Source organism: Petaurus breviceps, unplaced genomic scaffold (assembly GCF_028583685.1).
Source record: "Petaurus breviceps papuanus isolate PSGF00001 unplaced genomic scaffold, PetGlider_PUasm1.0 90822, whole genome shotgun sequence".
NCBI lineage: Eukaryota > Metazoa > Chordata > Mammalia > Diprotodontia > Petauridae > Petaurus > Petaurus breviceps.
The window spans coordinates 21,865,859-21,893,384 of NW_027187351.1; the positions used below are offsets into that span (position 1 = coordinate 21,865,859).

Below are 27,526 nucleotides of genomic sequence, written 5' to 3' on the forward strand. Positions count from 1 at the left end.
AGGCTGTGTATTAAAGGAAAGGCTAGTTGCTCAGGAGACAAGGAAGAATGAAATAAGTTGCAAAATAAAATTCTAGTCAAAGAATAATGAAAGAAACATCAATAGAGTTACTGTGTAAACTCCAAATTACAAATGTCCTCCTTTCTTTACAGATAAATCAACACTTTATTTAAAACTACATTTTAAGTTTAAAGTTAAAAAAAAAAACAAAAATAAATTGCAATGAAAAATAAAGATAACAGTGCAGCAAGGTTTCAGTGTAGGAAGGATGTCATCCCTGACATGTGACCTGCCTGTGCAAAAGAAATGCAAGTTACCTATTCTAAAAGACAGTGGTTTAAAAACTAATTTACCTTTTTATACACTATAGTCACTTCCAGTGACAATCATCTAGTAATGGTTATGGTGGAGGTACCCCAATAATAAGGATAAAAAATGACAAGTTTTTCTTATACATAACACTTTATGTTAATTCCACTTATATAGTCGAATTTTCAATATTTCAAGATCAAACTACACCTACAAATTTTCTGTAGCTAAACCATAAGTAAATAATGGAAACTTTGATTTAATCCAATGCTCTCCACATTTTATTTCTTTTGGATCTAATTTACCAGTGCTTGGTTTGGAAAGCAAGTTTTCATAATCATATTTGAATGGTTCCTCTCCCGGTTTATGAATCAAAAGAATATATCTCCTTATTGACCACAATCAGAACATCATTAAAACAATGAATATGTTCCCTTACTGCTTAGCTTTTTATGACTAATGTCAAAAAAAGATAATTTTTCCATTTGTATGAACAATGCAGTATTCACATTGCCTAAGGCAAATATAAATATGCTGATATTCTTATTATTCACAAAATATACCAGGCTCTCTACACAGGGATAAAGCTAGAATATTTATTCAAATACCAGAAAAGTGAGTCCCAAAACCAGGAAGTCAAAGCCATCAGAGTAGTTATGAAGTTGGCACATGTAGTTAAGGTAGTAAACACCCACATTCTCAAGCCTTCAAAACAGAACAAGCTACCTCAGGCAAAGGTCCTCCTCTCCCCAATCATGGCAATTACTCAGTTTCCAGGAAGCCTGCTCCCAGCAGCTCCAGCCCCCTACAGTTCCTGTCCCTCGAAGTCCTCAGCAGCAGTGCATTAGCAGAAATTCTGGCTGACTCAAAAAAAGAGGCTTGTGCCTCTGCCTCTCTCCTCCACCTCAGTCACTACTGCTTCTGCTGCTGATGCAGCTGCTGCTTCTACACTGCCAGTCACCGCATTGCTTCTGCTTCCTCTTACCCCACCCCTTCCTGCTACATCATCAAGTCCAATGGAAACATAGAAGATCTTTAAATCCAACAACCCTTACACCATTAAGGAATAGCACAGGCAGAGAAACAAGGGAGATTATATCACTTGAAGACCTCAAAACCCTTACAACTCTGCTATAGGATATACTAAATACCTAATAATATACTAAATAGATGAAAGGATGGACTGGCCAGCCACCATGTAGTGGGAACATGTGGAGCATCAGTACTATATAACTTTTATCTGTTCTATTACCAGTTTTTTTTTTAATTAGGACCTTCTCATCTTACCCTACCAATACATGTGGAAGTATTTGACCAGCTGCCTGACCAAATGGAGCCTGAAGACAGTTTATCTTCTTCAACACTCAAAACATATAGAACCTTTATATTTAATGCCTATGCTGCTGAGGTTTGTTTTGCTTTATTTGTTTTATGTTTGTTTTAAATAAGGAAGATTAGAACATCAGAAGACCTGCCTAACATCATGAGTCAGTCTTCTCAGCTTTATATTTCTCAGGTAGCATTATGTACTGGAGTTAGAAGTCCAAGTTGAAATCTAAGATTTTGTTGTTCTTGTTCTTGTTAAGTCAATTTCAGTTATGTTGACCTCTCCATCACTGTATTTGTGATTTTTTTGGCAAATAGAAAAGTTTGTCATTTGTTTCTCTAGCTCATGTTACAGATAAGGAAACTAAGGCAAACAGAGTTAGGTGACTTTCCCAGGGTCCCATAGCTAGCAAATACCTTAGGCTAGATTTGAACTCAGAAAGATAAGTCTTCCAGGCTCCAGCCAAGCACTCTATCCACTGCTGCACCTAGTTGCTCACCCACACAAAATAGTTCAACCATCCAGATTTTACTTCTTTTTAAATAATATTTTGGATTTTAACACTTTTTACCTCTGTGACTTTGCTGAAGATAGGTTACTGTCACCTCGCTCCTCTGTCCATGGATTAAGTCTCCTTCTTTGTCAAGTGAAGAATGTCTAAATAATTTCTAAGATCCTTTCCAGTGCCAAAATCTATGAACTTATGATTTTTCATCTATAAATTAGGTAAGTAAAATAGGTTACTGTATAAGGTTTCTTTTAGATCTAAATTCATACAACTTTTTATGCAGTATTTCAGCAAAGTAATGTTATCCCCAAACATCACAATCCCCTCCAGGGCCTTCACTAACAAGTTCCAAGCTTGTTTAAAATCAACATAGTAACTAATATACAATGATATCCACTGGGTCCCTATATTCCACACTTTGAGAATGTGACTAAAGCAGGATCAGTAATATATTTATGTTTTAATAATTAAACATATAGTTCTACTTAAAAGTCCAGAACAGGAAATATGACTAAAGAAGTATAATTTCCAATGATAAGGAGCAAGCCATATCTCATATTCTTATTTTAATTACCACACATTTAATCTCCAATGTGTCATCTTCCATCATCTAAACACACACACACACAAACACACATATCTATAAACATGTTATATTTTTTCCTCAAATGAAAAAAAGGCATAAATCACACTCTTTTCTCAAAACCAATTCCCTTGCTTTATTTGAATAAACCACCACTCTCTTCCTAGAGAAGAGTTTGAAAGTGTTAAGTACCCAGTTCATATGTCAGGATCAAATTGCTTCCTATCTCCTTCTACTCCCATTTTTTCTACTCTTTGTTGTGTTGTTGTTTTTTTTTTTTTTAATGTGGTCCCTTCCCTCATCTTCAAATAAGAAAGCTTATCTTATTCTAACTTTTGGTTACTCTTAATAGTCAGAGGATATTTTGAGAGTCAATTATCATCCTTTAGACCAAGTAGACAGAATCATAAAACCTGTAATAAAATGTAACTTTAATTCTAGGGAATTTTCTTAATGAAAGAGTATTATTATTACTCCTGATAACTGCTTCCAAAGCCTATCTTCATCCTAAAGACAGAATACCTGCCACATACCCAGAGGATGAACTTTAGGTATTGTGCTTTTTCCTGTTCCCAACATCTTCCATTTTGTCAGTGAAATAAAGAAAGTACACACCACTGCATAAAGGGAGGGGAAAAATTTAAATACTATTCTATACAATTATAAAATTATTGACTTTTAAAATCCAGTTTTATTGATATCTTTTTCTTTTTAAATTGCCAATATTTTTTTCAGAATCTCTTCTTTTCCTCTCCACCCCCCAGAGAGCTGCTCCATATAATAAATACATCTTCTAAAGGAAAGAAAAAGGGAAAACAATTGATAAAATTAATCAATAGAAAAAAATCTGAATATAGAATAAAATTGACTCTTTAAAAGTTTAAATCACATCTCTATTTACACATTTCCAGGATCCAAAATTTCCCTGTTAAATGAATATCACACACACACATACATGCACATACAAACACACACTCTTCAAGCTTGATAAATATCCTTTAGTCTTTGTGAACTGCTAGAAAAATATAATCATGGAGGGAATTTCAGGGGCAGGGTCAAGATGGTGTCAGTAGAGGAATTATTTGACCAAATTCTTATATCACCACCCTCCAAACAACTTAAAAATAAAGCCTCAAACTAAATTCTACAGCGACAACCAACAAAAGGTCAGAGTGAAATACTCTTACTGAAGACAATTTAGTGGGTCAGGGGAAAAAAAAATATTTGTGACACTGGGGTAGCAGTTAATGGGCAGTCAAAGTGAATAAAAAAAATCAAACTAGGTGTTAGGTACAGAAGCAGCAGTAGCTTCAGGAGCTTCCAAGCCAGGGAAGGTAAGAGCACCTAGCAGTTGTTAAGAAAGAGATTACTGGAAAACCTGTGCTCGAATTGAATTCAGAACAAACTTATTCCCTAGGCCTCTTTGGGTGTAACCGTTTGAGAATGAAGAGGAGCACTTTCAGTCAAGAGGTAATGGTATCTCTGAATAGCAGTTTTGCTTTTTGTCACAATGGATCAAACACCCCAAGACAGCATGGTCCAGGGGAAAGACATACTTTTTTTCTCTTCCAAAAGGAACAAAGGTCCTTCCTTGGTAAGGACCAGAGCAAAGAATAGGAAAGCAATAACTAAACCTCTCCCCAAATAACACCAATATGGAAGCACTGAAAACTTCCAAACTATGTAAATGTGAATTTGCTCCAGATTACACCACATTAGAAGCACTGAAAACTTCCAAACCCCCAGAACTAGCTCTAAAAACAGCAATGAGAATTAATCTGAAACTTGAAATAGTGTCCCTGACCCCCTTCACAAAAGCCAGGAAAAAAAGACTAATATTAATATAAAGTTCAAAAATTTTTTTTAAAAAGGGTGAAAAATGAGCAAAACAACGACAGAAATCTGACCACAAAAGCTACTTTTTTAAAAAAAAAATAAAGGCTTTATTTTAGGATAAACAAAATTTTGAAGCTTCAGAAAAGGGAACAGTTTTAGAATGGCAGATTATAGCAGGCCATTCCCAACACTGCTTTAAAGAGTCAAATACAAAAATAAAGAGATGGGAATTCCAGGCAACCATGCAATGCTCAAGTCCAGTCAGACCCAAGCACACACACACATCAGCATTCTCCAACCAATTCCTGCCATCAAGTCCCATTTAGCTTCAGACAAACAAGTTTTTGACCAAACATCCCCCCAGGTGTGTGCTACTGGACTTGCCTGATTCACTTTAAAGTAAACAAATCTTCCACTTAATCACCCTGGAGTAAAATGTTTCAAATACAAAAGTATTTTTGTGCCTTTCTAAAAAGGCAAAATTATAAAAATGCACACATACATTCCATTTCATGCTCGGTGGCCAATACTTCCAGCAATTTAAAAGATGTCAATACACAAATACAAGCCAGCCATTTAGCTCAGAAAGAAGATAATACAGTTAATTGGTTACAGTAAACAGCAACTGCAGGTGATTGAATCTTTGCTCTATTCTAGATGAACATAAAAAGAGAAGTTCTTCAAGACACATAGGAGTGGCTCATGCTTGCCCTGAGAACATAGGCTTTCAGCACATAAATGTACCACCTGCCTTGAGCCAGCTACTGGACACAATGGAAGATGAAAAGCTTTAAGAAAGACAAAATGGTCTTGTTGATAATTTCCACTGACTCTCAGATTTCATCTTCCTTGATCACGAGGGGTGGAGCCAGCCTGATGATGTCCCGGTGGGTGGGTTTGGCCAGAAGTCCATTGTCATGAAGCTACAGAAACACTTTCCAAGCATCACAATCTTTCATTTCTCTGATAGCAATGGCATTTAACAGCCCTTTTCTTCTCACAGCAGTCACAACGTCAGAAGGCAGTTTCATAAGTTCCTTTCTCAAGATGTTCCCCATAAGGTCTGCATTTTTGGCCAGCTCCTCCTCTTCCAAAACGTCCAGGGATGCCATGGCTACCCTGCTGGCCAGGGAATTGCCTCCATAAGTTGACCAGTGCTCCCTGGGCTTAATGGTAAGTAGGATTTCATCATCACATAACATAGCCAATACAGGGTATAAGCCTCCAGAAAGGGTCTTTCAAAGGAGGATGATGTCAGGCCTGATATTTTCATGATCCACAGCCAGCCACCTCCCAGTCCTCTCTAATCCCGTCTGTATTTCATCAGCAATGAAGAGAACCTGAAACTTGGTGCAGAGCTCTCTCACTCCCAAGAGATAGCCCGGATCAGGGACAACGACACCAGCTTCCCCATGAATGGGTTCCACCATGAAAGCCGCCACATTGGGATCCTGGAGGGCACACTCAAGGGCAGGTAGGTCATTGTACAGGATGATCTCAAAGAGAGGCATAAATGGCCCAAAGCCTTTAAAGTCAGTTGAACTAGAGATAGCAGATAATGTTTGGCTCCAGATGTTTCCAGCTGCAAAAATAATCTTTGCCTTGGACTTATGAATGCCTTTCACATTGTATGCCCATTTCCGAGTTAATTGCAGGCAGTTTCTCCAGCTTCCACTCCTGTATTCATTGGCAGAAGTTTGTTGTAGTTGAACAACTTCATGATATACTCCTCATATTCACCAAGCACATTGTTGTAGAAAGCTCTAGAAGTTAAGGCTAACTTAGCTTGACTGTTCAGGCCGTCCACAATTTTTGGGGTGGTAATGGCCTTGGTTCACAGTACTGTAGGCACTCAGGAAGTCAAAATATTTCTGCCTTCCACACCCCACACATAAATGCCTTTTCCTTTTTCCAGGGCTACAGGTAAAGTATGGTAGTTGTGGGCACCATACTTAGTTTCTCCTTCATAGATCTGCTCCGAGGACAGAGGGCCCTGTACAATTCTTTTGGTTACGACTGATGCAGCTGAAGTCACTGAAGAGTGAACACCCCGATGAAGCAGAGCAAGGGTTTGCAAGTTTGTGAGTTTGAAAAACATTTTCTATTTCGGGAGAATCAGAGCTTCCTGACAGCGGCTCCCAACACGCAGACGCGGAGGTGACACCTGGCACTGGGGATGAAGATGACAGAGAGCCACAAAAACTACTTTTAAAAGGGGAGATAAAAAACAAACTGAGAAGCAATGAAATAATAACAGTTATAAGCAAAGTCTGAAAGGGAAAAAATTGTGAATTGAGCACAAGCCCAACAAGAGTTCCTGGGGGTGGGGTGGGGGGGATAAATGATTTGTTTTTAATGAAATAAGAGATGAAGAGGTAAAAATGGGTAAAGATTAGAAGAACAAAGGAAGAAAATTATGAAGGCTGTTAATAAATTGGGAAAAGCACACAATAAATACTCAAGGAAATAATACCATAAAAATAATTAGCCAAGTGGAAAAGAGGTACAAATATAACTGAAGAAAATGATTCTTTCAGAATGGAGATTGGGGAAATAGAAGTTAATGACTTTCTGAGACATCAAAACCTGGGAAAACAATGTTTTTTTAAAAAAGAAATTTTATAATGTCAGAGAAACAACTGACCTAGGAAATTAACTGGGAAAAGATAATTTAAAAACTAATGTATCACTTGAAAGCCATGATCTGAAAAAGAACCTAGATACCATATTTAAAAAAAATTTATCAAGGAAACTACCCCTATATTCTAGACCAGAAAATAAAATGGAAATTGAAGGAACTCACCAGTCACCATATGAAAGACATTCCAAAGTGAGAACTCCCCAAAGTATTACAATTGAATTCTAGAGATCCCAAGTCAAAGAAAATTCAACTCAAATAGCCAGAAAGAAACCATTCAAATGTAGTGGAGCCACAGCCAGGGACACAGAGAATCTACCATCTACTATATTAAAGGAGAAGAAGACTAACAATATGTTATTTCAGAAGAAAAGAGAATTAGGATTGAAGCTATTAATAACCTATCTAGAAAAACTGAGTGTAATTCTTCTGGGGAGGGAGTTGGGGGGAAATGGATTTTTAATGAAATAGAGGACTACCAAGCATTCTTGATGAAAATACCGGAGTTGAATAGAAATTGTTACATCAACCACAAGATTCAAGAGAAAGATAAAAAGGGAAATATTAAAGAAAAATAAAGGACTCATTAAACTGTTTACATTTATTATTTTGAAGATGATATGTGTAACTTCTAAGAACTCCATTATTGTTATGGCAGTTAGAAGGATTTTACAGAGGTCAGGAAATTAAGTTGATCATGTTAGGATGATGCTAAAAAAACAGATAGGTGAGAAAGTTGAATGTCATGGAAGAAGGGGAAGGGAGAATAACAATACTGTAATCTAGTACCACAAAAGAAGATTCATCTGAAGGCAGGGTGTCACCTGGTTTTGTCCATAATATTAATTTTGCCATTTTCCCTGATACTTTTCTAAGATTTCTGCCTTCACAGGTGACAACTGATGTATATTTAGAAAGGAGTTCCATATTAGTCATTCAGTTGTCACTCTGTTGCTGTTATTTACTCCTCCTGTATTTCTGTTGTTGGAAATGTTCAAGATGCAAATAATATATTTGGTTCTGGTTTTTATTCCAAAATTTTTCAAACTTCTTTTCATTATTAAGTGTCCATCTTTTTTTTCCTGTATGATTAGAATCAGATTTGTAGGATAGGTGACCTTAGACTGTTTCCTGAGTTCCAGGGCTTTTTGGAACACATTTCTCTAGTTCCTCCTCCTTTTGTTCGGGTAGGTGTATGAGAATCTTTTTTTAATCAGTATTTTATTTTTCCCTAATTACACATCAAGACAATTTTTAGCATTCATTTTTGTATGATTTTGAGTTCCAAATTTTCATCCCTTCTTTTCTTCCCTCCTCTCTTCTGAAAATGATAGGCCATTTGAGATAGGTTATGCATGTGCTACCACATAAAACATATTTCCATATTAGTCAGCCCTGAAAGAAGAAACAACAAATGGGAAAAAAAAAAACAATAAAAGAATAAAGCAAGTGAAAAAAATGTGCTTCTATCTTCATTAAGAGTTGATCAGTTCTTTATCTGGATGTGCATAACTTTTCCCTTCATGCGTCCTTTGTGCTTATCTAGGATCATTGTTTCCATGAGAAAGCTAAGTCATTCATCATTGATATCATACAATGTTGCTAATACTGTGTACATACAGTGCTTTCCTGGTTCAGCTTATTTCAGTTTGTGTCAGTTCTTACAAGTCTTTGAAGACATTTCTGGAAGTTCTTCCTTTCTTATTACACAAGATAATTCCTTTTGATGCATATGCCACAACTTGTTCTGCCATTTACGAATTGGTGGGTATCCCCTCAGTTCCAATATTTTGCCACCACAAAAAGGGGTCCTATGAACATTTTAGATCTTGTTCTTATCCTTTCTTCATGATCTTTTGGGATACAGAACTAGTAGAGGTATTGCTGGATCAAAGGTTATGTAGAGTTTGTTTGTACTTTGGGCATAGTTCCAAATTGCTCTCTGGGACGGCTCAATTAGCAACCCCACCAACCCTGCATCAGTGTCCAAATTTTCCCACATCCTATCCAACATTTATCACTTTCTTTTTTTGTACTATTAGATAATCTTATAAGTGTGGGGTGGAGTTATTTAAATTAGCATTTCTCTTATCAAAATATTTAGAGCAATTCTTCATATTACTATAGATAGCTTTTATTTATTCATCAGAAAACTTCCTGCTCACATAATTTGACCTTTTAACAATTGGTGAATGTTTTGCATTATTAAAATTTGATTCATTTTTTCTCTATTTTTTGAGAAATGAGGTCTTTATTAGAGGCATGTGCTGTAGATATTGTTTCACAGCTTTCTGAGTTCCTTGGTTGTATTTATATAAAAGGTTATTTTTTTTAATTCTAACATAAGCAAAATGATCTTTTTTTTTAAATATTTCATAATGCCTGTGCCTCACTTAACTTCTCCTTTAAGAATTTGGATGTTATACCACTAGATGCTTATATGTTTAGTATTGATATGACTTCATTGTCTACAATATCTTTAAGCAAGATGTAGTTTCCTTCCTTATCTCTTTTAATCTGGTGTATTTTTGTTTTTAATTTGTCTGAAATAAAGATTGCTGCTGTGCCTTTTTTATGTCAGCTGAAACACAATAGATTCTGCTCTAGTCTCTTAACTTTACTCTTTGTGTGTCTCTCTGGTTAAGATATGTTTTTTATAAGCAATATATTGTAGGAATCTGATTTTGTATCCATGCTTGTATCTGCTTTAACTTTATGGGAGAATTCATCCCATTCATATTAACAGTTATGATTACTCACTTTATTTCCCATCATCCTATTTTTCTCCTGTTTCCTCTCTCTCCTTTCACCTTTTGCCTCATTGTCTCTGGTTTTGCTTCTGCCTACCACATACCCTGATCTGCCCTCCTTCCTTGCTTTTACTTTATCTTCTCCCCTACTACTTCCTTGTCAAGTAAAATAGATTTCTGTATTCAATTATTGTGTATACAATTCCCTCTTTGACCTGAGAGTAAGGTTCAATCAATGTCCATCACCAACCCTTCCCTCTTCCTCTTATATGTATTCCCGTAACAGATCTTTTAAGCCTATTCATGTCAAATAATTTGCCTCTTCAAACTCTTCCTTTCATCTGCACTGAATGTATTACACTTTTTCATAGCTGTAATAGTAATGGAATTTAAAGATCCCCCTGTATTGGCTTGGTTTTCAGATTCATTGTGTAAAAACCCAGAGCTTGTGAATCCCACTTGTGGGATCGACTTGTTGACATGAAAAGAGAGGGCTGCACTGGGAGGAGCTGGTGACGTGAATTTTAGAGAGACACAAGCAGAGAGAGAGCCAGAAGAATTTTTTGGGAGCAGCATCGTGGAGGCAGAAATGGAGAAGATTGCTGAGGGCTATTTTCAACTGCCCAAGACCTTTTAGACCTGCCACCCAGAGCTGCCAAGGACTGAGGAGACATGGCTATTATCCTGTTACATTGTCTGTCTGTTTTGATGTTATTTTGACAGATTAATACACTGGTGAAGGCCAATGCTGTTGTTGCAGAGGTCCTGGAACCTTGCTGTTGGTTTAGAGATCCTGAGACTGTTCTTCAGACAGAGAGTGAATTGAGCCCACTGGTGAAGGCTGATGCTGTTGTTGCAGAGGTGGGAAAATTTGTTTTATGAAAAAAAGTCAAAACTTTCCAACCCTTGGATTACAATTGAATAGTCCATCTACCACAGAGTTACAACAAGCTTAAGCACAGCATTTAATACCCAGAGAGAGGTCTTTTCTTCATCTTGACCTGAGGCAAGTTCTAAGCAATCTTTGTTCCTGTGGAGACAAAGCTTAGCAAGGCAACAAGATACATTGCTAGTGTCCTCATTAATTCATTCTCTGTCTGTAGAAGAGTCCTAGGACCCCTGAAAACATTAGCAAAACCCTCTTCTAGGATTTCTGTAAACATACAACAAGAAAATCTTTCTTCAGGGTTTCTGAACCAACAGCAAGGTTCCAGGACCTCTGCAACAACAGCATTGGCTTTCACCAGTGGGTTCAATTCACTCTCTGTCTGAAGGACAATCTCAGGATCTCTGAACCAACAGCAAGGTTCTAGGATCTCTGCAACAACAAGATTGTCCTTCACTAATGGACGAATCTGGCAAAACAACATCAAAACAGAAAAAGTACCAGCATAATAGCCATGTCTCCTCAGTCCTTGGCAGCTCTGGGTGGCAGGTCTAAAAGGTCTTGGGCACTTGAAAATGGCCCTCATCAATCCTTTCCATTTATGCCTCCACGATGCTGCTTCCAAAAAATTCTTCTGGCTCTCTCTCTGCTTGTGTCTCTCTAAAATTCACGTCACCAGCTCCTCCCAGTTCAGCCCTCTTTTCACGTCAACAATTCGATCCCACAAGTGGGATTCACAAGTTATGGGTTTTTACACAATCAATCCGAAAACCAAGCCAATACAGGTGGATATTTAAATTCCATTACTAATACAATAGCTCATTTTTTTTGTCATTACCTCAAATTCACCCTATACTCAGATGCTCTATTTATATTTCTTCTAACTGTGCTGTTAGTAGCACACTTTCAAAAAAATATTACCAGTATCATCTTCTGATGTAGGGATATAAATAGTTTAGCTCTATTGGAACATTTTTTTTAATTGAAAATCAATCCTTTTTTATTTCTAATATTGTAAATATTGATAGATATTAAAACATATTTGAGAAGTTCTTCGTGGTCCTTAAAAATTTTTATCCTTAAAATAATTTTTAATAGTTTAAAGAGTTTCTCAATATATTTTTTTTTGCTTTTTGGAGCACAATTGGGGTTAAGTAACTTGCCCAAGGACACACGGCTAGCTTGTGTGTGTGTGTGTGTGTGTGTGTGTGTGTGTGTGTGTGTGTGTGTGTTAAGTGTCAGAAGCCAGACCCAAACTGAGTTCTGCCTGACTCCAGGGCCAGCACTCTACTCACTGAACCACCTAGCTGTCCTTCCTCAATAATTTATTTTCAAATGCTTTATTAACTTCTGATTTGCATCATACATTTCCACCAGATTTTGAGTTACAAATTTTCTCCCCGTTTTTCCCCTACCCACAGCCCCAAAATAGCATTCCCACAGGATATCCCCTCCTCCAATCTGCTCTCTCCCATATTTTCTCCCATACCCCTTTCTACTTTCTACTACCAGTAGGGCATGGTGCATCTCTATGCCCCAGTGCCTGTATATCTATTTCCCAATTACACATAAAATAGTATAAATAAAAGTATGTATATTTAAACATTTGATTTTAAAACTGAATTCCAGATTCATTCCCTTCCTCCCTTGTCACGCACCATTACTGGGAAGATAAGCAGTTGAGTATAGGTTGTACATATGTGGCTAATGCAAAACAATACCATAGTAGATATACTGTAAAAGACTGACTATATTTCCCTCCCTCCTATCCCACCTCCCAGTTGTTCTATTCTCTCCTTTGATATCCTCCATTTTCAAAAGTGGGAGTTTCCAACTTCCTTTCCCCCCAACCTGCCCTCCATTCCATCATCCCCCATATCATCCCTTTCTCTCCTACTCTCCTATTGGGTGAGATACCCTATTTAGTGTGTATTTCATTCTCTCCCCAAGCCAGATTCAATGGGAATAAGGTTGGCCCATTCCCTTTTGCCTTCCTATTCTTCCCCTCCATTGTAATCATTTTCCCTTGCTTCTTCCATATGAGATAGTTTACCCCATTCTGTCTCTCCCCATCGCCTCTATTTATATTCCTCTCTCACCTCTTAATTTCACCTTTTAAGTATAATCCCTTCCTGTTCAATGGGTCCTGTGCCCTCTATGTATATATACCTGTAAACATATATACACACATTCACATATGTATTCATATGCCCATATACCCTCATATATAGAGATATATAAATTTCTATTCCCTTCAACTATTTTCATGCTGAGAAGTTTCATCAGTTACAATTATTGTTTTTCCATGTAGTAATGTAAAAATTTCAACTTTGTCAAGTTCCTTATGATTTCTTTTCCTATTTTCCTTATCTTGCTTCTCTTGCTTTTTGTATCTGAATGACAATTTTGTTCAACTCTGTTTTTTTTCTCAAGAATGCTTGAAAGTCCTCTATTCCACTGAATTACCATATTTTCCCCTGAAACATGATGCTCAGTTTTGTTGGGTAGGTGATTCTTGATTTTAATCCCAGCTCCTTTGACATCGATAATACTATATTCCAAGCCCTTCGATCCTTCAGGGTAGAAGCTGCCAGATCCTGGCTTATCCTGATTGTCTTTCCACAATATTCAAATTGTTTTTTCCTTGCTGCTTGTAATGTTATCTCCTTAATCTGGGAATTCCAGAACCTGGCTAAAATATTCCTAGGAATTTTCTTTTTGGGATCGTTTCAGGAGGGGATCGGTGGATTCTTTGAACCTGTATTTTGCCCTTTGGTTCTAAAACATCAGGGCATTTTTCTTTGAGAACTTCCTGAAGGATGATTTCTAGGTTCTTACTTTGATCATGGCTTTCAGATAGTGCAATAATTATTAAATTATCTCTCCTGGATCTATTTTCCTGGTCAGTGGTTTTTCCCATGAGATATTTCACATTGCCTTCTATTCTTTTATTTGTTTGGATCTGTTTAACAGCATCTTGATTTCTCATTAATTCATTAGTTTCCATTTGCTCCAATTAATTCTGAAACAATGATTCCCCTCAGTAAGGTTTGAGATTAGTTTTCCATCTGGCAAATTCAGGTTTTTAAGGCATACTTCTCCTCATTGCCTTTTTGAGGCTCTTTTGCCATTTGAGTTACTCTGTTTTTTAAGGTATTAATTTCCACAGTCAGGCTGTTGACTCTCATTTCTTAATTTTCTTGCATTGTTCTCATTTCTCTTCCCAATTTTTCCTCCACTTCTCTTATCTGATTCTTAAGGTCCTCTATGGCCTGTAACCAGCTCGTAATTTCCTTTGAAGCTTTTGGTACAGGAGTTCTGACTTCACTGTCTTCCTCCTGTTCCATGCTTTGCTCCTTTTTATCCCCAAAATAGGAATCTAGTGTTGGAATCCTCTGTCTGATTTGTTTCCTTTGCCTGGTCATGTCTCCCCTCAGTCACTTGACCCTTGGGCATTTTGCCACAGTGGGACTCTGCCACCAGACCAGGGAGCTTTCATTTCAAATGTTGGGTTTTTTTCAGCTGCCAGAGGTATTAGATGTGTGCCCTTTCTGAGGCCCCACTTACTCTGGCAAGCTGGACACACACCCCAGGATCTCCACCCTAGACTGCAATCCAGATCCAAGCAGGTTAAGGCAGGAACAATTACCCCTCAGACTGGTCGCTTGGTCCCCCTACACTCTGCAAGCTAGGAGCTGAAGCTGCCACATGGTGCTGTCTGGCTGTGCTGGTGTCTCAGCGGCTTCTTGCCCTGGGGCAAAAGCCATGCACTCCCAACTACTGGGTCCCAAAATCCAGACTGCACTGACCTCTCAGTTTGTCCACATCTGTGTGTTGATAATTCAGGAAACCTCCACAGCTGCTGCTTATCTGGAGTCCCTCCTGCCTGGGTCTGGTCAGACCCACTCTGGGGCTAAAACCTCAGGCTCACAGGGGGCCTGGGCTCATCTCTGAGAGTGCTGCACTGGTCTATTCCTGCTGGCTTGCCGAACTGGCCTCAGCGTGAGGTTAGCTTCTCTGTGTCATTTTGTGTGTTCTGCACCTCCAAAGTTTGTTCAGAGTCCCCTATTTACATTGATTGGGGAAGGTGGAAGCCAGAGCAGCTGGCAGGTCATGCTTGTACTCTGCCATCTTGACTCTGCCCCACCCCCCTTTTGTTTTCTTTGCCTTTTTATGCTTCTCTTGAGTTTTGATATTGGAGATCAAATTTTTGGTGAAGTTCAAAAGACTTCTACTTAATTGAATAGTCATTTTTCCTGAAGTATTTTGCTTGATTTGCCAGTTAAGGGATACTTATTATATTCCTATATCCTCTGCTTTCCAGATTGTTGTGTTCCATTACCTCTGATCATTTAAGTTGCAGCTGTTAAGTCCTACATAATGCTGATTGTTAATCTCTGATGTTGAATTGTTTTTTTCTGGCCAGTTTTAGTATTTTTTCTTTACATTTTTTCTCCAATTTGGGCATAATGTTCCTTGGGGATTTTATTGTGGAATCTCTTTCCTGAGGTGATTGGTGGATTCTTTCTATGTCTGTTTTGTCCTCTGTTTCCAGGCTATCAGGGCAATTTTCTTTAAGGATTTCCTGAAATATGCTGTCCAGGTCCTCCTTTTGCCTATGCTTTTCATGTACTCCAGTGATTCTGTTATTATTTTTCCTGGAACTATTTTAAAGGCAACTCATTGTTCCCATGAATGTTTTACATTTTTTCTTATTCTTTCATTCTTTTTGAATTTTTGTTCAATTGTTGATGTCTCCAAGAATCATTAGCTTCCATTTGCCCAATTCCATTGTTTTCCATGATTAAGTTTTGTACTTTCTTTTCCAATTGATCACTTGTACTTTTCAAGTAGTTTCATTAATTGGATTTTTTTATCTCCTTTCCTATTTGCTAAGCAGTTATTTTCTTTTTTTCCAAGCTATTTACCCTTGTTTCATAATTCTCTTGCATCACTCTGTAATAGTAATGAAATTTGAAGATCCCTTTGTATTAGAAAGCTGACAGGTACTTAGCACCTAGTTGCAAATTAAGCCTCTGTTAAAGTAACAGAAGGTATGATCCCCTGTTGTTGACATTACAGGAAGGGGCTGGACAGGGAATCCCTGATGCTGACATAACAGGAAGTGGTTGAACAGGGAGGAGCTATACCATATTTAAGGAAGAACACAAGATGAACCGTCATAATTTCTTGGGATAATCATCGTGCAGGCAGGGCAGCTGTTTCCTGACTGAAGACTAAACTGAGAATTGAAAAGAACTGAGAAGAGGAATGAGAATTGAGAACTGAGATGGAATTTCTTGAAGTAAGCCAAATGGAGGCTAGATAAAGTAATTTTGATTTTGAGGATAGTGCTTATGGTGCTGAGGATTTGTGAGGGCCAGCCAGAGCTACTGAGGCTGCTGAGGATTTCCAAGGGGGAGCTGGAGCTGCGAGGACTTTTAAGGGCCAGCTAGAGCTACAGAAGACTGAGGAAGCATGACTGTGGTGCTGGTATTTTGTACAAATGTTGTTGTGACTTTGTTAATGTATATGAATATTCTTGTGGCTGTGTTAACCCTTGTTGTCCCAGAAACAGAAACTATTAAGTATTTGAGATGGACTGGACACTGTAAGTTTCAATGAGGAGAAGGAACTGCATGGAGAGCAGGACAAGGAACTGGGAGCTGTCTGCCTTGGAACCCAGGTGACATTTTGGTGGATTCAGGTAGGAGATACCTTCCTTGACTCAAGATGAAAAGACCTCTCTGTGGATAATGAATAGTGGCTGATGAAATTTTAACTTACTTGTGATCGAGGGTGGATTGCCTGTGTATTTTCCACTACCCCTTAAGAGGGTGTTGAGTAGTGACTGGTGACCGAGTAGTGACTGATGTTTGAATAGTAACTGATGACTGAATAGTGACTGATTTGTAATTTACTGTGCCCTATGGGTGGAGGATTTTGACTTTTTGTACTTTGTGTCCCTTAAGAAGGCAAACCTTCTTAAGGATGATTGAATGATTGAGTTACTAAATGATTGTACTTTGTTCAAAATTATGTGGCCATTTTAGTGATAAGTTGTTGAGTTGTGACATGGTGAATGTTGTGTTTTTATTTTCTGTGATAAGTTGTAACATTGTGAATGCTGTACCTTGATTTTCTGTGAATGTTTTGCTCTGATTTGTTATTGAATAAATAGAGAGTTGGCTACACTATGTAATCAGAATCTTGAAAGCTGTTCAGAGCAGCAGTCCGCTGAAAAGCTTCTCATGCTTGGCTTTATACACTCTTGTGTATTTTCCCTATTGTATTTCTATCTCTTTCATATGATTTTAAGATCCATTTTAGAAAGTTTTGGCTTTGAGACCACATTCCATTTTCCTTTCTGTTTTGCTCACAGCTGTTTAGACACTACTATCCTCTTCTAAGTTTGTGCATTGATGTTCCTTGTCACCATAGGATATAGTATAGTCTTGCATAATTCAAACATCCTTTTCTTTTTGCTTGTAGGTCTATCTCCTGCTACCTTGTGGTACTTGTTATTTCTGAATGAATTGACAAATCTTGGAGTTGTGTCCTATTTTTTTTTGGCAATTTGTAATTGCTTTGAGTAGGAATTGCATTTTGCATGTTCAGAAGTTCTTGACAGTTCTCTTCTATACTTTCCTTCACTGTAGTTTTAAGATTTTTGTCCTGTCATATTGTCCTGGGAGACCTATGATCTTTAGGTTGTCTCTATTCATCCTGTCTTTGTAGTTCATATACTCTGTTTGCTTAGTGAGCATATTTTCTTTTACCGTTCTTTTTTTTCCTTCTCTTCTAATTGTTTTTAACTTCTATGTATGTGTATTCCCAAATTTTTTTTTATTTCTTTGGTGAGGCTTACCACTACAGATTCAAGGTTTATTTTTTCCATCCTAAATATTGCTTTTACTGACATAAATTATGCTCTCATTATTCTCATTTCTCTTTTAAGTCACTCAGAAATGCTACATATCTCTCCTTATCAGCACAGTTTCTAGTTTAAGTAACTAAAGTGACTATCTAACTACAGTCACCTGCTTTACCTCAAAGTTAATGCTATTGGCTCTTCTGTTATGGCTTCTGTATTGTTGCTTCTGATCTCTCAGATTCTGCCCAAAGCTGCTCACACATGTCTGTTTTATCTGTTCTTACACCTACACTCACCTTCTGAACTTCTAATCCATCAAACCATGGCCACTCCGTGTGCAGCAATCATTTTTTTGCTCTGGTTGGAAAATCCAAATCCATATTTCAATATGACAAAAAATGAATACATGCTTTTTTGCAAAATACATAACATTTTATTGGTTTGAAGTTTTTCAGGTTTATTTTTGAAAATTCTAAAAAGTCATATGCAAATCAGCTGATTGGGATGAAGATGTCTTGCAGCTATCTCTACCTGAGTCATAATTCTTACTGGAACTTTTATATTCTTTACATTTAACTCAGTGTCTTTTTTTTCTCTCTCAGCTACTGAGAACACCTTTCAAGCTGTTTTTTTTTCAAATTTATGTTCTTTTTCTGCCTCCTTTCAGTATCTATACTTTTCATATACAACCGAGGTAGTACCTAACATAGCTGAGACTACCACAGGGATAATTAGAGTTTATGGATCAATATTTCTTGCAGATGATCAGGAGTCCCAGAAATTCTATAATGATTTCTGTAAGATTCTTCATATTAAAACAGAAAGCACATTCTTATATAGTGACTTCAATCAAAAGGTGATAATAGGGGAAATGAAGGTAATGTACTGGAAAGTATTTGCGTATTAGATGACTTACACAAACTATGCAGTAATCTCATGTCGATATATAGTGAGCACTTTCTTCAACAAGTGAATTGTGACTGGCTGAATGTAGTTTGCTTTAAATAACATCACACAAAGTGGAACTAAGTACATTAAAAAACAGAAAAAAATTTTTTATCAATACGAAAGTCATTTCTGAATTAGTTACCTTTCTTTAGGAATATCAGGAACTTCATAGATCAAAGAAAAAATTAACACTATTGGGGAAAAATCTAAAGTGAGAAGATAACTTTTAATGACTGAGAAATGAAAAGTGTTTAATGAATATAAATCCAACCTGACACATTTAAATTAGTGATTGATGATGAAAAAGGGAAGGGATAAAGAAGCACACACTGATAAGGACTATCACAATATGTTACACACAATATTCATCAAACCATGAAAATTAGTTTAAAAAAGCTTATCAGAAATCAAGAATAAATTTATACCCTTGCCAAACAGACATGCAAACATCAAAATCTACACTAGTTTAATGTATTTGTAGGTATCCCATTTGAGAACTTACAGCTTTCTGAGACTCTATGTAATAGAAACAATAAATGAATCAAACAGCAATAATTTATTAAACACTAACTATGTTTGTTAAGTTGCAGAGGCACAAAGAAGGAGGAAAAAAGAAAAAAAATAGACTCTCTTAAAACATAGTCCTTGTGAAAAAGTGCAGGTGGATGTAAATATAAAATATATGAAAAGTAAATATCAGATCAATTCAAAACAAATCATGGGGTAGTTATTAGCATATTAAATAGGTGCCAAAAGCATCTTAAAAAAGAAAAGGGCTGGCTAATTTTCTTGCCTAACAATAAAATAAAATAAGTAAGATAGAGGAAAAAATTGGGAAAGGAAATATGAATGATGCAAAAGAAAATACAGAAGGACAGTCAACAACTCAGTAAAATAGGCACAAAAATAATTAAGAAAATAACACTTTAGAAAATAGAATTGACCAAATGGCAAAAGAGGGCATGAAATTCTATTGTAGAGAAGAAGTCTTTAAAAAAACAGACATGGCCAAATTAAAAAAAAAAGGTCCAAAAGCTAAATAATAAAAGTAATTGCTTCGAAATTTTAACTGGATAATTAGAAGTTAATGACTCAAGAAGACTTCAAGAAACAATGAAAAAAAAAATAGAAGAAATGTGAACTATCTCATTTTTAAAAATAATTGAGGGGACCACTAGGTGGTACAGTGGATAGAGCAACAGCCCTGGAGTCAGGAGGACCTGAGTTCAAATTCAGTCTCAGAAACTTAAAAACTAGCCGTGTGACCTTGGGCAAGTCACTTAACACCAATTGCCCTACATTGCCCCTCCAGAAAGACAAAAAAGACAAACAAACAATATACAATTGTCCTAGAAGATAGATCAAGGAGAGATAATTTGACAATCAGGGAAAAACCTGAAAATCATGATCATAAAAGCATGACCATTATCTTTTGAGAAATTATCAAATAGTACTGCTCTGATATCCCTGAAGCAGAGGGTAAAACAAAAAAAAATTGGAAAACTATTCTGACCACCTACTGAAAGACAACCCAAAATGAAACCTCCAAGGAATATTAATTATGGCCAAATTGCAGAACTCCCAGTTCAAAGAGAAAACACATTAAGGAGCCAGAAAGAAGCAAATCAATTATTATGGAGCCACAATCAGGATCACACAATATTTAGTAGATTGCATGTTTAAGGATTGAAGTATTTAAAATGTGATATTTCAGAAAGCAAAGGAATTAAGATAATAATGAAGAGGAAACAGACTCAAAAAAGTGAATAGAATCTTTTCAGAGGGGATTATATTTAATGAAATAGAAGTGTTTCAGCATTTCTGATGGAAAGACCAGAACTGAAATGAACACCTGACTTTTAAAAACAAGACTCAAGAGAAGCACAAAAAGGTAAACCTGACAGAGAGCTCATAGTGGAATCAATAAAATTAAGACCATGAGGAGATAAGAATTATAAATTCTAAGAACTTTATCATTTTTATGGCCGTTAAGAAGAGTAAAAACAGACAGAGAGCATAATGTGGAATGATTTCAAAAAATAAAATTAAAATGGAAGAAAGGGAGATGGACTGGGAGAAGAGGATTAATGGGGGAACTTATCTCACATAAAAGAGGTGGGATAGGTAGAGTTCTTACAACGGAAACAAATAAATGAGGGAGGGAGTGTAATAGTGATGGAATTTAAAGATTCCCCTGTATTGGCTTGGTTTTTGGGTTGTGTTGAAATGCAGAGATTGTAAATCCCACTTGTGGGATGGACTTGTTAATGTAAAAAGAGATGGCAGAACTGGGAGAAGCTGGTGCCATGGATTTAATGTAGGACCACACAGAGAGAAAGGCAGAAGAACTTTTGGGAGCAGCATCGTGGAGGATTGCCAAAGGCAAGTTGGAGCTGCCCAGGACTTTTGAGAGGTGCAACCCGGAGCTGGCAAGGACTGAGGAGACATGGCTGTGATATTGATATTTTGTCTGTCTGCTTTGTTGTTGTTTTGCCAGATACATGAACTGGTGAAGGACAGTGCTATTATTGCAGAGGTTCTGGCAACTTGCTGTTGGTTCAGAAGCCCTGAAGAAGGATTTTTTTTTCTTTTTTTGTAGGTTTTTTTTAAATCATTTTTTAGTTTACATCATTTATTTCCACAATATTTTGAATTACAAATTTTCTCCGCATTTTTACCCGATCCACCACCCCAAAACAGCAATCCTACTGAATATCCCCTCCCCCAGTCTGCTCTCTCCTATATCTTACCTCATCCCCCCTCCAACTTTCCAGTAGGTCATGGTGGATTTCAATGCCCCAATGCCTATATATCTTATTTCCCAGTTACATACAAACTAATATTAATATATATATTTTAAACATTTGATTTTGAACTTTTGAATTCCAGATTCTTTCCCTGCCTCCTTCATCACCCACCCTCACTGGGAAGATAAGCAATTACATATACAATAAGTTTTACATGTGTAGCTATGCAAAACATTCCCATGGTGGATATTTTGTGAAAGACTGACTATATTTCCCTCCATCCCACCCAACACCCCACTCGTTGTATTCTCTACTTTGATCCTGTCCCTTTTCAAAAGTGGGTGCTTCCAACTTTCTCCCCTTCCCCCAGCCTGCCCTGCCTTTCTTCATTGCTCCTCTTATCCCCTTAGCTCCTACTCTCCTGTAAGGTGAGATACCCTATTTAGTGTGTATGTCATTCCCTCCTTAAGCCAAATTCAATGACAGTAATGTTGATTCATTCCCTTTTGCCTTCCTGTTCTTCCCCTCCATTGCAACAGTTTTCCATTCCCTCTTCTTTATGAGAGAATTTACCCCTTTCTGCCTCTCCTCATCTCCTCTCCATATATTCTTCTCTCACCTCTTGATTTCACATTTTAAGTATCATCCCTTCCTATTCAACTGATCCTTTACCCTCTGCCTATATATGCCTGTACACATATATACACACACTCACATATGTATTCATATGCCCATATACCCTCCTATACACACACATATATGTATATATATATATATGTATGTATACATATATACATTTATATCCCCTTCAATTGCTCTCATACTGAGATAAGTTTCATAAGTTACAATTATCATTTTTCTATATAAGAATGTAAGTAGTTCAACTTTGATAAGTTCCTTATGATTTCTTTTCCCTGTTTCCCTTCTCATGTTTCTCTTGCTTCTTGTATTTGAATGTTAAATTTTCTATTCAACTTTGTTTTTTTCATCAAGAATGCTTGAAAGTTCTCTGTTCCATTGAATGACCGTATTTTCCCCTGAAACATGATACTTAGTTTTGCTGGGTAGGTGATTCTTGGTTTTAATCACATTTCCTTTGATCTCTGGAATATCATATTCCAAGCCCTTCAACCCCTCAGTGTAAAAGCTGCCATATCCCGTGTTATCCTGATTGCGTTTCCTCAATATTCAAATTGTTCCTTCCTGTCTGCTTATAAGATTTTCTCTTTGATCTGGGAACTCTGGAACCTGGCTATAATATTCCTAGGAGTTTTCTTTTGGGGATCATTTTCAGAAGGTGATTGATGGTTTCTTTCAGCCTCTATTTTGCTCTCTGGTTCTAAAACATCAGGGCAATTTTCCTTGAGATTTTCTTGGAGGATAAATTCTAGGTTCTTTTTTTTTATCATGGCTTTCAGGTAGTCTAATAATTTTACATTATCTCTTCTGGATCTATTTTCCAGGTCAGTGGTTTTCCCAATGAGATATTTCACATTGCCTTCTATTTTTTCATTTGTTTGGATCTGTTTAATAGTATCTTGATTTCTCATAAAGTCTTTAGCTTCCATTTGCTCCAATCTAATTCTGAAGGAATGATTCTCTTCAATGAGTTTTTGAAATTCTTTTTCCATCTGGCAAATTCAGTTTTTAAGGCATTCTTCTCCTCATTGCTTTTTTGAGACTCTTTTGCTATTTGAGTTATTCTATTTTTAAGGTGTTATTTTCTTCAGTCAGGTTGTTGACCCTCATTTTATAGGTTTCTTGCACTGTTCTCATTTTTCTTCACAATTATTCCTCCACTTCTCATATTTGGTTTTCAAATACTTCTTAAGCTCCTTTATGGCTTGTAAGCAGCTTATTTTTTTCTTGTAAGCTTCTGGTGGAGTTCTGACTTTGCTGTCTTTTTTCCTGTTCCATAGCCCAATTCTTTTCCCCCAAAAAAGAAATCAAGTCATACTGCTGTGCTTGACTTGCATCTCTTGTTTGTTCATGTTTCCACTCAATTACTTGACTTTTGAGATTTTTGCCACAGTAGTACTCTGCTGCCAGAGGAGGGAGCTTTGTCCCAGTTGCTGAGTTTTCTCAGCTGCTGGAGCTATTAGTTGGGTGCCTTCTGTGAAGCCTCCACACACTCTGGTAAACTGGTCACACACCACATGACATCCACCCTAGGCCACCATCCAGATCAAAGCAGGTTAAAGCAAGAGAGTCAACCCCTCAGACTGGTTGCTTGGTTCCCCTACAATCTGCAGACCAGGAGCTCTTAAGCAGCCACGTTTTGGTGGGTGCACAGCCACAGCACCTCAGCTGCTTCTCCCTCCAGGGGGAAAAGGCCTGACCACACTACCAAACTTCTGGTTCCCAAAGTCCGCACTTCCCTGACCTCTCACTTTGTCCTTAGCATCTATGGGATGATAATTCTGGAAACCTCCACAGCTGCTGGTGATCTTCAGATCCTGCATTTGGTGGCTGGCTGTGGCCACCCTGAGGCTAAAACTTTAGGCTCCCACGGGGCTGGGCTCTGCTCTCAACATGCTGTGCTGGCTGCTTCCTACCATCCTGCCAGGCTGTCCTTAGTGGGAGGTTAGCTTCTCTGTGTCATTTTTTGGGTTCTGAATCTCCAAAGTTTGTTCAGAGTCACCTTTTACATGAATTGGAGGAGGTGGAAGCAGGAGCCCAACAGAAGTCTTATTTCTACTCTGCCATCTTGACTCTGCTTCTAAGAAGGATTTTCTTGTTGTGGAAGGTCTTGATGATATTTTCAGGGGTCCTGAGACTGTTCTGCAGGCAGAGAGTGAACTGATGAGGATACTAGCAATGTATATTATAGCTTTGTAAAGCTTTCTGTCCCCAGGAACAGAGACTGCTGAGAACTTGCCTTGGGCCAAGATGAAGAAAAGATGTCTTTTTGGGTATTAAATTCTGTGATGATATCTTAGCCTTTCTGTAGCTCAGGGGTAGATGTCCTTTGTGCTCTACACTGCCCCTTTTGAGAAGGTGCTTGACATTAATTGATGATAATTGTAATTCAATTGTGATCCAGGGGTGGGAAACTTGACTATTTTGCTCTCTGTTATTGACCAAATGAATATACTTTGCTTATGATTAGTAACTAATCTTATTCTCCACTTGAGAAGAAAGACTTTGTGATTGATTAAATGAATGATTGACTAAATACTCCCAGGTGTGGAGTAGTACTTGGAAATTATTGAATCACACTTGGTGTTTCTCTATTTTTATTTTCTCTGTTCCGTGAATGTTTTACTTTATTTTGTAATAAATAAATAAAATGATTTATTTTGTAATAAATAAATAAAATGGAGAGATACTCTGCTGGTATCCTGAACCTTGGAAGTTGCCTTTGCTTGGCATTATATGGAGGAGTAGATGTCAATGCTTAAATCTTACTCTCATCCTAATTGGCTCAAAGAGGAAATGATATGAACAACGGGATGCACATAGAAATCTAGTCTCCTACAAGGAAGTAGGAGAGGAAGGGAAAAAGAATCTTACTAGAGATAATAGAAGGCAGGGCAGCAGCATAAGGTAGGAAAGAGGAGAGAGGGGAGAGAGAGGGAGGGACAGAGAGAGAGAGAGAGAGAGAGAGAGAGACAGAGAGAGACAGAGAGAGAGAGAGAGAGAGAGAGAGAGAGAGAGAGAGAGAGAGAGAGAGACAGAGAGAGAGAGAGAGAGAGAGAGAGAGAGAGAGAGAGAGAGAGAGAGAGAGAGAGAGAGAGAGAGAGAGAGAGAGAGAGAGAGAGAGAGAGAGAGAGAGAGAGACAGAGAGACAGAGAGAGACAGAGAGACAGAGAGAGATAGACAGAGAGAGAGAGAGAGAGAGAGAGACAGAGACAGAGACAGAGACAGAGAGAGACAGAGACAGAGAGAGAGAGAGAGACAGAGACAGAGAGAGAGAGAGAGACAGAGAGAGAGACAGAGAGACAGAGAGAGAGACAGAGAGACAGAGAGAGACAGAGTCAGAGAGAGACAGAGACAGAGACAGAGAAACAGAGAGACTGAGAAACAGAGAGACAGAGACAGAAAACACTACACAATTACTAATCATAACTGTGAATGTGAATGGAATGGGCTTGCCCATAAAATAGAAACAAATAGCAAGACTAATTAAGAAACCAGCAATACATTGTTTCTAAGAAACACACTTGAATCAAAAAGATACAAAGACGAAAAAACAAAAAAAGCAAACAACAACAACAAACCTTGCTGGAAGAGAAACTATTGTACTTTCCAAAGAGGTTAAAACAAAACAAAACAAAACACGGGTGGCTAGGTGACTAGGTGAATACAGCACCAGCCCTGAAGTCAGGATTACTTGAGTTCAATTCCAGCCTCAGACACTTGATGCACTTACTAGCTGTGTGAATTTGCTAGTAATCATGATCTCAGACAAAGCAAGAGAAAAATAGACCTTATTAAAAGAGATAAGCAGGAAAAATATATTTTAATAAAAGGTACCATAGTCAATGAAGACATCTAAATACAAAACATATATTTACCATATGGTTTAGAATCTAAATACTTTTTGTTTGTTTGTTTGTTTGTTTTTGGAGGGGGAAGGCAGGGCAATTGGGGCTAAGTGACTTGCCCAAGTTCACATGTCTAGTGTTTTGTGTTAAGTATCTGAGGCCAGATTGTAATTTAGATCCTCCTGATTCAAGGGCTGGTGCTCTCTTCACCTAGCCACCTAGCAACCCCTGCATCTAAATTCTTCAAGGCAAAGTTAAATGAATTAAAATATGAAACAGCAAAAGTATAATAGTGGAGACACCAACTTTTCTCACTCAAAAAGAGATAAATCTAACCATAAAATAAACAAGTTAAAGAAATGAACATAATTATTAGAAAGTTAGGTATGACAGACAGGCATCTGGAAAAAAATTAATTAGAATGCTGAAAAGTATACTTTTTTCCCTAGAAGTACATGTACATGCTATATAACCAAAAAATAGACCATGTATTGGGGTATAAAAACCCCATAACCAAATGCAGAAAAGCAGAAATATTAAAAGTATCCCTTTCAGATCATAATGCAATAAATGTTATATTAACAAAGGGATATAGAACATATTTTAAAATTATATTGGACCCTAAACAATCTAATCTTGTAGAATTCCTGTGTTAAAAAATGAATCATACACATAATCACTAATCTCATTAAGGAGAAAGACAAAGAGACAATGTACCAAATTCATGGGATTTAGCTAAAGCCATAATTGGGGGGGGGGTGGAAATTAATATCTCTAAAATATATCAATAAAATAATGATCAGATCAGTGGGTTGGGCCTGCATCTAAAAAAAAAATTAGAAAAAGAAGAAAAAAAATCAGCAATTCAACACCAGATTGGAAAACAGGGACATTAAAGGAGAGATTAACTGAAATGAAATAAAACCATTGAACTAAGAGATCAAATTAGGAGCTAGTTTGGTGGGGGCTAATTGATGAAATACATAAAACATTGGCTAATTTTTTTTAAAAAGATAGAGGAAAACTAAATTACTATTATCAGAAACAGAAAGGGTGAATTCACTACTAATGAAAAGGAAATTAAAGTGGAATTATATGCCAATAAATCTGGTAATCTCAGTGAAAACAATATTTACAAATACATATATATTTATGTGTACATATATACACATATAAATGAGTTTGTCTGTGTGTCTATGTATTGCTTAGAATGACAGTGGAGGAAAAAATACTTAAATAATCCTGTCTTAGAAAAGAAATTGAAGAAGCCATAAAAGAGTTCCTCAAGAAAAAAAAAATCCCTAGGACCATATGAATTCATAGGAAATTCTACCAAAATTTGAAAAATAATTAATTTTAATATTGTGTAAACTATTTGGGTTAATGGGTAAAGAAAGAGTTCTATTAAATGTCTTTTATTACATAAATATAGTGATCCTACCTAAATCAGGAAGAACAAAAACAAATAAAGAAAACTATAGACAACTTTACTTAGTGAATACTAATACATAATCTTTAAATAAAATACTAGTATGGAGATTACAGTGATATATCAGAAAGACCATAGACTATGATTGTGTGGGATTTACACCAGGAATGCAGAATTGGTTCAATATTAAGAAAAATATCAATA

The 27,526-nt window shown here is 37.1% G+C and overlaps 1 pseudogene; it reads right to left on the reverse strand.

Moving 5' to 3' along the window:
- Window positions 1–5,324: 5,324 nt before the first annotated feature.
- LOC138148042 (ornithine aminotransferase, mitochondrial pseudogene) lies at window positions 5,325–6,661 on the reverse strand (annotated as a pseudogene).
- Between the last annotated feature and the right edge of the window lie 20,865 nt (window positions 6,662–27,526).